This window comes from Chenopodium quinoa, unplaced genomic scaffold, assembly GCF_001683475.1.
Source record: "Chenopodium quinoa cultivar QQ74 unplaced genomic scaffold, ASM168347v1, whole genome shotgun sequence".
Classification (NCBI taxonomy): domain Eukaryota; kingdom Viridiplantae; phylum Streptophyta; class Magnoliopsida; order Caryophyllales; family Amaranthaceae; genus Chenopodium; species Chenopodium quinoa.
The window spans coordinates 6301980-6311540 of record NW_018742951.1 but is presented as its reverse complement, the minus strand read 5'-3'; positions in this window follow the sequence as shown (position 1 = coordinate 6311540).

Below are 9561 nucleotides of genomic sequence, written 5' to 3'. Positions count from 1 at the left end.
ATAAGATAGCTCAAATTCTTTACGCCAAGTTTCCAAATCTGGTATTGATCTTGGTCTTATCAAAGTAATGACTCCTTCAATAATGGACAACAAATCATACACTTCATTTTGCGCTTGTTGTAAATTTTTCTCGAGAAATATGGAATATTTTGGCTTCTCCCTCCTCAGTGACATAAAGTGATTTTTCCAGATCACTACAGACTTTTTGATCTGAATATATAGCAAGCATGCCACATATTACGCCTCTACAATACAATAATATATTATTAAATTTCATTCATAAAATAAAAAAATAATAAATTAACAAAGTAAATTTTTTACCGAAATATTGATTGAAAGTCGTCTTTGATATATTCCCACCAATTTTAACAAGTTTGAGCCATTGCTTCAGATTTGAAATCTTCAAGCTTCAATTCAAAGAACACTTTTACTGGACGGACCAGCTCAACAATTGCTACCCTACTGGAAAGGGAGTGGAAATACATTGAAAATTCAATTTTCAATAGGCATGAGTTTTTCTTAAGCCTAACTGAGACATCTGAAGTAGATTTCTCGCCAATTTTGATATACGACTTGGGAAAAGAACTCCCGCCTATCTTCATTACACCAAGATATGAAAATTCATCAAGCTGGGTCATTTCAAAGTATATCACACCATCCTCTGTAAACTGTAAATATATATTTATCAATACAGAATAGAGAAAAATGTATAACAAATAAAACAATACATATTGTTCTAGACAACTCTTGATCCTTGTGCAATAACACTGAATCTAGACAACATATGCTCTTTGACTGCTCTTGCAATCATTATTGTTTTACTGTTCTATAGAAAATGGCTTAAATCTCTACTAACTTTGCTTATGTTGAAGATTGTAACAGATAGCTTATTTCAAATTGATATATTAAAGATGTCTGGCTGGTTTAGTATACTATATTTGGCAGCAAAGAAACATAGCTATGTAGACTTTTCATCATGATGATCATACACATGTAACTAGATCTCCGAAACAAAATATGCATTATAGAATTTACAGATTTCTTCCAGGAACTAGTAGTGATGAGCTAATGATGTTAAATGGTTGAGAACTGTATTTAATACATGTAGTCTTTTAACTCTTAGTGTTTGTTGCGCTTAGGTCTTGAATGTAAAGGCTAATTAGTGGATTTCAAGGCCTGACCTAATAATATTTTTTGTTCTTTCCAAATAAAAAAATCATAAAATTAACAAAAAGTTGAGAAGAGATTACCTTCATCATTTTGTGGGAAGAGGCATCCACAGTCAAAGATGAGGGATCCAAGGTCAAAGAAGGGATTGCCAAAGTCAAAGCGAACGCAACCAAGGTCGAAGTGGATGCAGCCTTGGTCGGAGTGGATGCAGCCTTGGTCGGGTGGATGCAGCCTTGGGTGGAAGAGGTGGCAGCCTTGGTGGAAGAGGAGGCAGGAGCCTTGGTGGAAGAAGAGGCAAGAGCCTCATCATCCAAAAATTTACTAGCTCTTTCCACTACAATTCTATCCAAATCTGGTTGAACTTTCAGTTGTAGTCTTTTTATCCATTTGAGATAGTTTTTGAATGAAGAAAGTGTGGATGGAAATACCAATAACCATGAACCTTAGTTATTGGATCAAAATACAACTAATAAGGGTGACAACTACAGCTGGGGGAGATGGCGGCAATCAGACACGAAGCATGCCAATAATTGATTCTTTTGGGGATATGCTCCTCCATCTTTCGTGGTTTGCTTCACTATCAAAGTTCTTGTTTGACATTTGTAAAGATGGGGATAATCAAAGGCGCGATAGAAAAATGAGAAGTTTACTCTTATACTATCATTGTTTATGGGTATTGTAGATTTTCTCAAGGGGTTTGATATATGAAGTGATTGACTTTGATGACTTTTGGAGACTGAATTCCAGACTGCACCTTGTAAATTGGTAGGATTCAAAAATTTGGGTTGATGATGAATCCCATTATATAATTATATAAAGATGAACCACAGATGGGATAAGCTATAGTTTTTTTTGTTAAGTATCTTGTCTGCAAATATTAATGTAGTTTATCTTAGAACTTTTATTTCTTTGAATCCCAACTGTGATCTTGGTTTAATGAGCATTAAAAGTTCTGAAATATCATGCTAGTTTTCTCTCTTGATTGTGTCATTTTCATTCCTTAATTTATAAGAAAAGAAACATTAGGAAGTCCATGTGAGAGAAAGACACAGGAATTTGTGTCCAAAATATCTACCAAACGCAGCCAGCATTACGCATAAAGTCCTCGAAAATTTCTTCTTTTTCGTCCAAAGTCTAAAAACTTGGTTTTATTGGGCTACCATACCAAGGAGGAAGTCTAAAGGCCTCACAATGATGCACAAGCAAGTGCATCACAATGACATCTTCGTAGGGTGTAGGTATTAGTACGACCCTACACTAGGGTGTAGGTAATAATAATTAGGACAGGGTCAATGCAAAAGTAAAGTAGGCCATTAATAGGGCGAGAATGCTTTTCTTCTCTGCTTCTTATCAAGATTGTTTAGGATAGTATATGAACATTGTTGACGTTATTTTACAAAAGTCAAAGGTATATGTGCATCATTGAAGCATAAAATGAACATACAGGGAACCTCTTTTAATTTCATATACTAGAAGTAGAAAAAGTAGATTGTTGCTAGCATTATTACTGTCAAATTGAGTGCATAAGTAGGAAGCTCAATGAGTCAAGCTTTAGCATAAAATTAACAGATATGTTTAGAAGCATAAATTTTAAGGTCTCAACTTGCTGCACATTAATCCGGGGACAGAAAATTTAGGTACAATTTTACAGACATATTTCTTTTGAGAATAAAAACCCCATGCGTAAACAACAGTAGTTCCATGTTTAACTTCTACAGAAGTAGCTTAGCTCACATAAGAAAAAGTCAGCTCTATACTTAAATCTCAAGCAACATAATGATCTATCTGAACCAAAAAATAAATCAGGCTTGCTGCTAGTGTTGCAGACATCAGAGGGTATGCATCTAGTGGATCAATTCATTTATCGACCCCCTTCACCTACCTGCAAATTGCGTAATTGTATACATGATAAGAAAATTATCGGATGATAACAGAAATATATCTATAACAAACTTATGTATAACAAAAATATATCTTTACATTGTAAGACAACAAGCAAGAACGACATCTGATATTAAATTGGTAATTCATTGTATTTAGGTGATATTAACTACTTGTAAGTTTGATTGCTAAAGTCTATCCTTGATACATAGAGTAATTATATTTCCTTAGCATATCTTAAAATCTATCAAGCTAATCATGTTTACAAAATATGAATAGCTGCTAACAAGATTCGATGAGGGAGTTGTGTTATATTATCTAGAAGGCTTAGCTGAAGCTGAGGATACACACATAGGTTCATACATTTCTCTGCCTCACATTGACCCCCAATGCCACTACATTCTACAACTTTGACAGCTTTTTTTGCCAACAAAACAGCAGTGAAGCAATAGCCATAATACTACAACTACAATTAGACAGAACACATCAATAACATCAACCTGCATTGACTTTTCTGCAAAGACTAATCTACACCCAGAGAGTTGGAACACAAACTCAAAGACATGAATCTTAGTACTCATAAACAATAGTAAAATACAATACAATAAGACATAACACATCAATTGGGAACTTTTCTGCAAAAACTAATCTACACCCAGAGAGTTAAACGCAGACTCATAGACATAAATCCAGTACTCTGTATGCATAATTTTATTTTAAACCTGTACATAACGAAATAATTTGATGGACGTTTCATAGAGATGAGAACATGGAGTGAAAATTCAGAATAAGATTATGAGATTTTTCAAGAAATGACGCAACTACAAAGAGAAAAAATATCAACTGAAACAAGAAAAGGAACAAGTAACAAGTGATGTACCGATAGTTGTCCAACCTTTTAGTTTCAGCAATGACAATGAATGTAATTATTATACGAGACTTCCAAAAGGAATTAGAAAGAAAATATTAATTGTTATATGAATCATACAACATAATGTATGTGTAAAGACATTTAGTTTAATCTATGTGTCAATTAACATTTATTTACAATGCCTTTTCACAGTAGTTTGTTGCATATTCCGCAAAAGTACGCCTAATCCAAAAGTTTAGTTACCCATCATCACCAATAAACCAAAGAAATAATACCAAATTACGCACTTCTAGTCCACTACAACTCATGTAACAAGGAGTATCAAAAATTCCAAACATACAAATTAACTCATAAATGACATGCTTAATACCCAATACCAAAACACACTTAACACCCATCACCCACACAATACCACTCAACACCCATCACATACACAATACCACTCAACAACCATCACCTGTGTAACACCCATCACATACTCACATCGTCAAGACACACAAGCAATAATACGACACCTTTGCCCACACACCTCAAACAATATTCACACACAATGTAATCTAAAACAACCACTAACTAGCCCCTATGACAGTCACAAAATTGTCTAAAAAAAACCCGAAAACACCACACCAAAATAGCCCCCAAATCGATATCAAATGCTTACCAGGAACAGGAAATCAATATTGAGATCCACAACTTGAAAATCTTTTAAGAGCATCTGAAAATGACTTCGTATATGCCCTATTAAATAAAAAAGTGTTAAACAAAAATTTTAAACAACATAAAAGATGTACATTAGAAATAACAAAATATTAAATTCTTACCAACTAGATTTTTTTGCATAATCACACACGGTGTCATAAAGTGTTATATATATTGAAGGAAACACTTTTGTAATTAGACTTTCCCTTTCCTCAAGAGTCAAACCACCCTATAAAAGATAAAGATAAAAAATTAGCAGCATGCAATATTTAATTAATATTTTCGTAAATAAAATAGAAAGAAAGTCATTACATTTTTCCCGCGTACAATATCATATTGATAGTCATTAGCATGGGAAAACACTGCATGAATAAAATTAATGACACGAGATGTTTTAACATAAAAGTCAGGTTCTTTGTAGTTGTAGATTTGCTGACAATAACATGTCATTTGAGACTTCAATCCTCCAATTTAGAGCCCTAAAATTCGGAGTCAATGCCTCATTGAAATCTTTCTCATTGATTAACCTTTCTTTAATAGCCTCTTCAAGACACTGGATGAAAGAAACTCGATGATTAATCGACCACATAAACGGGTGATCAATCAACAACATTGGATGAATGTTATCACGTCTGTTAGAAATAAAACATAAAATTTTTAATCATACAAGTATACCTAATTATTAAAAAAAAAAAAAAAAAACTTTATAAGTAATGAACAATTGTAGATAACATGCTTTTTAATAGTTACATAAACAAAATATACAAAGTATAATATTAGCATAAACTGAACTTATAATGAATAAAAAGAATATGAAACAGATTTAAGGGAAATTTACTTACATTTGCCTGACTCTTAAGCCCTTTAAAAAATGATGCAATTCTTAAGGCAGATCATAAGATAGCTCAAATTCTTTACGCCAAGTTTCCAAATCTGGTATTGATCTTGGTCTTATCAAAGTAATGACTCCTTCAATAATGGACAACAAATCATACACTTCATTTTGCGCTTGTTGTAAATTTTTCTCGAGAAATATGGAATATTTTGGCTTCTCCCTCCTCAGTGACATAAAGTGATTTTTCCAGATCACTACAGACTTTTTGATCTGAATATATAGCAAGCATGCCACATATTACGCCTCTACAATACAATAATATATTATTAAATTTCATTCATAAAATAAAAAAATAATAAATTAACAAAGTAAATTTTTTACCGAAATATTGATTGAAAGTCGTCTTTGATATATTCCCACCAATTTTAACAAGTTTGAGCCATTGCTTCAGATTTGAAATCTTCAAGCTTCAATTCAAAGAACACTTTTACTGGACGGACCAGCTCAACAATTGCTACCCTACTGGAAAGGGAGTGGAAATACATTGAAAATTCAATTTTCAATAGGCATGAGTTTTTCTTAAGCCTAACTGAGACATCTGAAGTAGATTTCTCGCCAATTTTGATATACGACTTGGGAAAAGAACTCCCGCCTATCTTCATTACACCAAGATATGAAAATTCATCAAGCTGGGTCATTTCAAAGTATATCACACCATCCTCTGTAAACTGTAAATATATATTTATCAATACAGAATAGAGAAAAATGTATAACAAATAAAACAATACATATTGTTCTAGACAACTCTTGATCCTTGTGCAATAACACTGAATCTAGACAACATATGCTCTTTGACTGCTCTTGCAATCATTATTGTTTTACTGTTCTATAGAAAATGGCTTAAATCTCTACTAACTTTGCTTATGTTGAAGATTGTAACAGATAGCTTATTTCAAATTGATATATTAAAGATGTCTGGCTGGTTTAGTATACTATATTTGGCAGCAAAGAAACATAGCTATGTAGACTTTTCATCATGATGATCATACACATGTAACTAGATCTCCGAAACAAAATATGCATTATAGAATTTACAGATTTCTTCCAGGAACTAGTAGTGATGAGCTAATGATGTTAAATGGTTGAGAACTGTATTTAATACATGTAGTCTTTTAACTCTTAGTGTTTGTTGCGCTTAGGTCTTGAATGTAAAGGCTAATTAGTGGATTTCAAGGCCTGACCTAATAATATTTTTTGTTCTTTCCAAATAAAAAAATCATAAAATTAACAAAAAGTTGAGAAGAGATTACCTTCATCATTTTGTGGGAAGAGGCATCCACAGTCAAAGATGAGGGATCCAAGGTCAAAGAAGGGATTGCCAAAGTCAAAGCGAACGCAACCAAGGTCGAAGTGGATGCAGCCTTGGTCGGAGTGGATGCAGCCTTGGTCGGGTGGATGCAGCCTTGGGTGGAAGAGGTGGCAGCCTTGGTGGAAGAGGAGGCAGGAGCCTTGGTGGAAGAAGAGGCAAGAGCCTCATCATCCAAAAATTTACTAGCTCTTTCCACTGCAATTCTATCCAAATCTGGTTGAACTTTCAGTTGTAGTCTTTTTATCCATTTGAGATAGTTTTTGAATGCTTCATCATCTGCACACATTGCACCCTTCTGATCATGCACATATTTATAAAGGAGATATGCTTCCAAAATATTATTTTGCTTTCTGTTGGCATAACTGCAAGGCATTTTAAAAAATTTAATTAATGTCAACGTGATTAAAGATGACTAACTATTGTCTACTATCCTGTAAGAGTTACATTATCCTGATAATTTATTAAAAATCCTTAGAAATGAAGATAATAGACTTGCGCAAACATAAACCATTCGCTAAGTGCCAAAGTCGTTTTATGTCCAAATTCTTCGAGTCGTTTTTGCAAGGCCAATACCTCTGATCATACAAAATTAAATGAAAACATTAAGATAAATGAAGTACAAAATAATACAAATTTACAATACAAATAACACAAATATGCTTTCCAAGTTTCTGGATAAGTCTTGATTTAAACAGTTTAACCTAGTCAATATTTATTAGCTTTCTTTATCTCTCAAGTTGTTAATTTCATATTAATATTCGCTTGCATTTCTCTATTGTTTCCTTAGGAAACTGAAAATGTTGTATTTATCTTTCCAAGATTTCTTTCCCTAAGCCTTAAAGCCACTCACTTGTAAAAAGAAAATAATCAAAAGCTTTCCAAATCTTACAGATCCTAGTAGAAAATAAGAATTAAAGCAAACAATAGACCATACTACATCAAACCATTTCATTGGTGGAAAATAAACTTACCTTCAAACCGTTTCAAACCTACAAGTACATGCACTTTCATAGAATAGACTTCTAAATTTTTCAACCACTCATCATCAAGAGAAATGATAAAATCCAAGCACTCTTGTAATCTTTCTTGCTCCCACAAAGCTGAAAACGGCAAGTTTCACAAACCAAAAAACGGCTCCAATTATACATGCCCTTTCAAAATACAGCCAAAACTAATTAGAATTGTGAAGAAATTGAACAATTAAAACTAATTATTTCAGGTAATGTAATTTTCATGGAAAATATCAATCCATGTGTAACTGTGTCCTAAACTCTTTGGAAGCTAACTACTTTACAAGCATAACCTGAAAGTGAACAATAGAACATGGAATTCCCTAGGACAGGCTACATTTCTGATAAGAGAAATATTTCAGCAACTTAGTAAGTTACAGCACCAAAGTCAACAGCATTAGCTTTGTTGATCTTGATCTAAAGATTGCCAACAGAACCACCACCCCCCCCCCACCCCACATCTCCATTTCCATGTTGCTGCCAGGCTCGGCTGCTACGTATAAAATTATATAGTATAATAACGTACGAAGACCCTAAAAACTAGATAGCAGCCATTGAATCTATAATCAAGCTATGAATTAAAAAAGCTCGTTTGTGATTCCACTAATTGGTATCAGTTATTGAAATTTTCAAACAAATTACAGCATAATCATAATTATATGAAAATATATATCAACTTTTCATTCTCACAATCAAACTACTCCAATTCTTAATTTATCTCTCTAAACCAATAAGACTTGGCGTGACATATTAAGAATCAGAATAACAAACTACTCAACGTTTAAAACCAAAAAAACGGCAAGTTTCACAAATTACTCAAATTTCAAAACCAAAACATGACAAGTTTCACAAATCATCTACATCAAGATCAACAGGGTAAGTGGGTAACCGGAGCATAAAAGGCAAATATTGGGCTATTGGCATGGTAAGTGGGTAACCATAAAAGGCAAATATTGGGCTATAGACAAACATAACAAGATCAACAGGGTAAGTGGGTAACCAGAGCATAAAACACTAGTGACTAGTCGTTACCCACAATACTCCGTAACATGTTTTTTTTTTTTCTTTCTTTCTTTTATGTTTGTCTATGGAGTATGTGTATTTTAAACATCAATTTATTTTTTTGGTAAGTATACATGTTTTAAAATTACATATACAATAGACAAAAGTTGACACGACATGAATTAAATAAGAAAAAAAAAATGATTATTGTTAAGGGTTTTTAATACATGTAATTAAACGGGTCAACATGACATGACACATTTAATTAAAACAAATCAGTATTGAGATTCTCTAACACTACGTTAACCGACTCAACCCATATAATATAAAAACCCTATAATTTATATAATTATTGATATATTATATAGAATAAGGCTAATATTTTTCATACAACACGATATGAATCGGACACAAAAAAATGAGTTAGTGTTAAATGTATTCAACACTTTTAATCAATCAGATTAACACGTCCTCAACTTGTTTAATTTCCGACACAAACACGACACGACATGACTGCCAGCCCTAACTACATATAGTGCTTGTTTGGTTGCGTTGGAAATTAAACAATCATGGTAATTTATATTTCTTAAGAAATAATTCTTTCATATATTTTATTTCATAAGAATTTGATAAACTTGTTTGGTTGACATAAGATAATTTGCATTTATGTAAATTGTGAATGACTTAGGGTAAGTTTGGTACAGAGTAATTACTATTAAAAAAA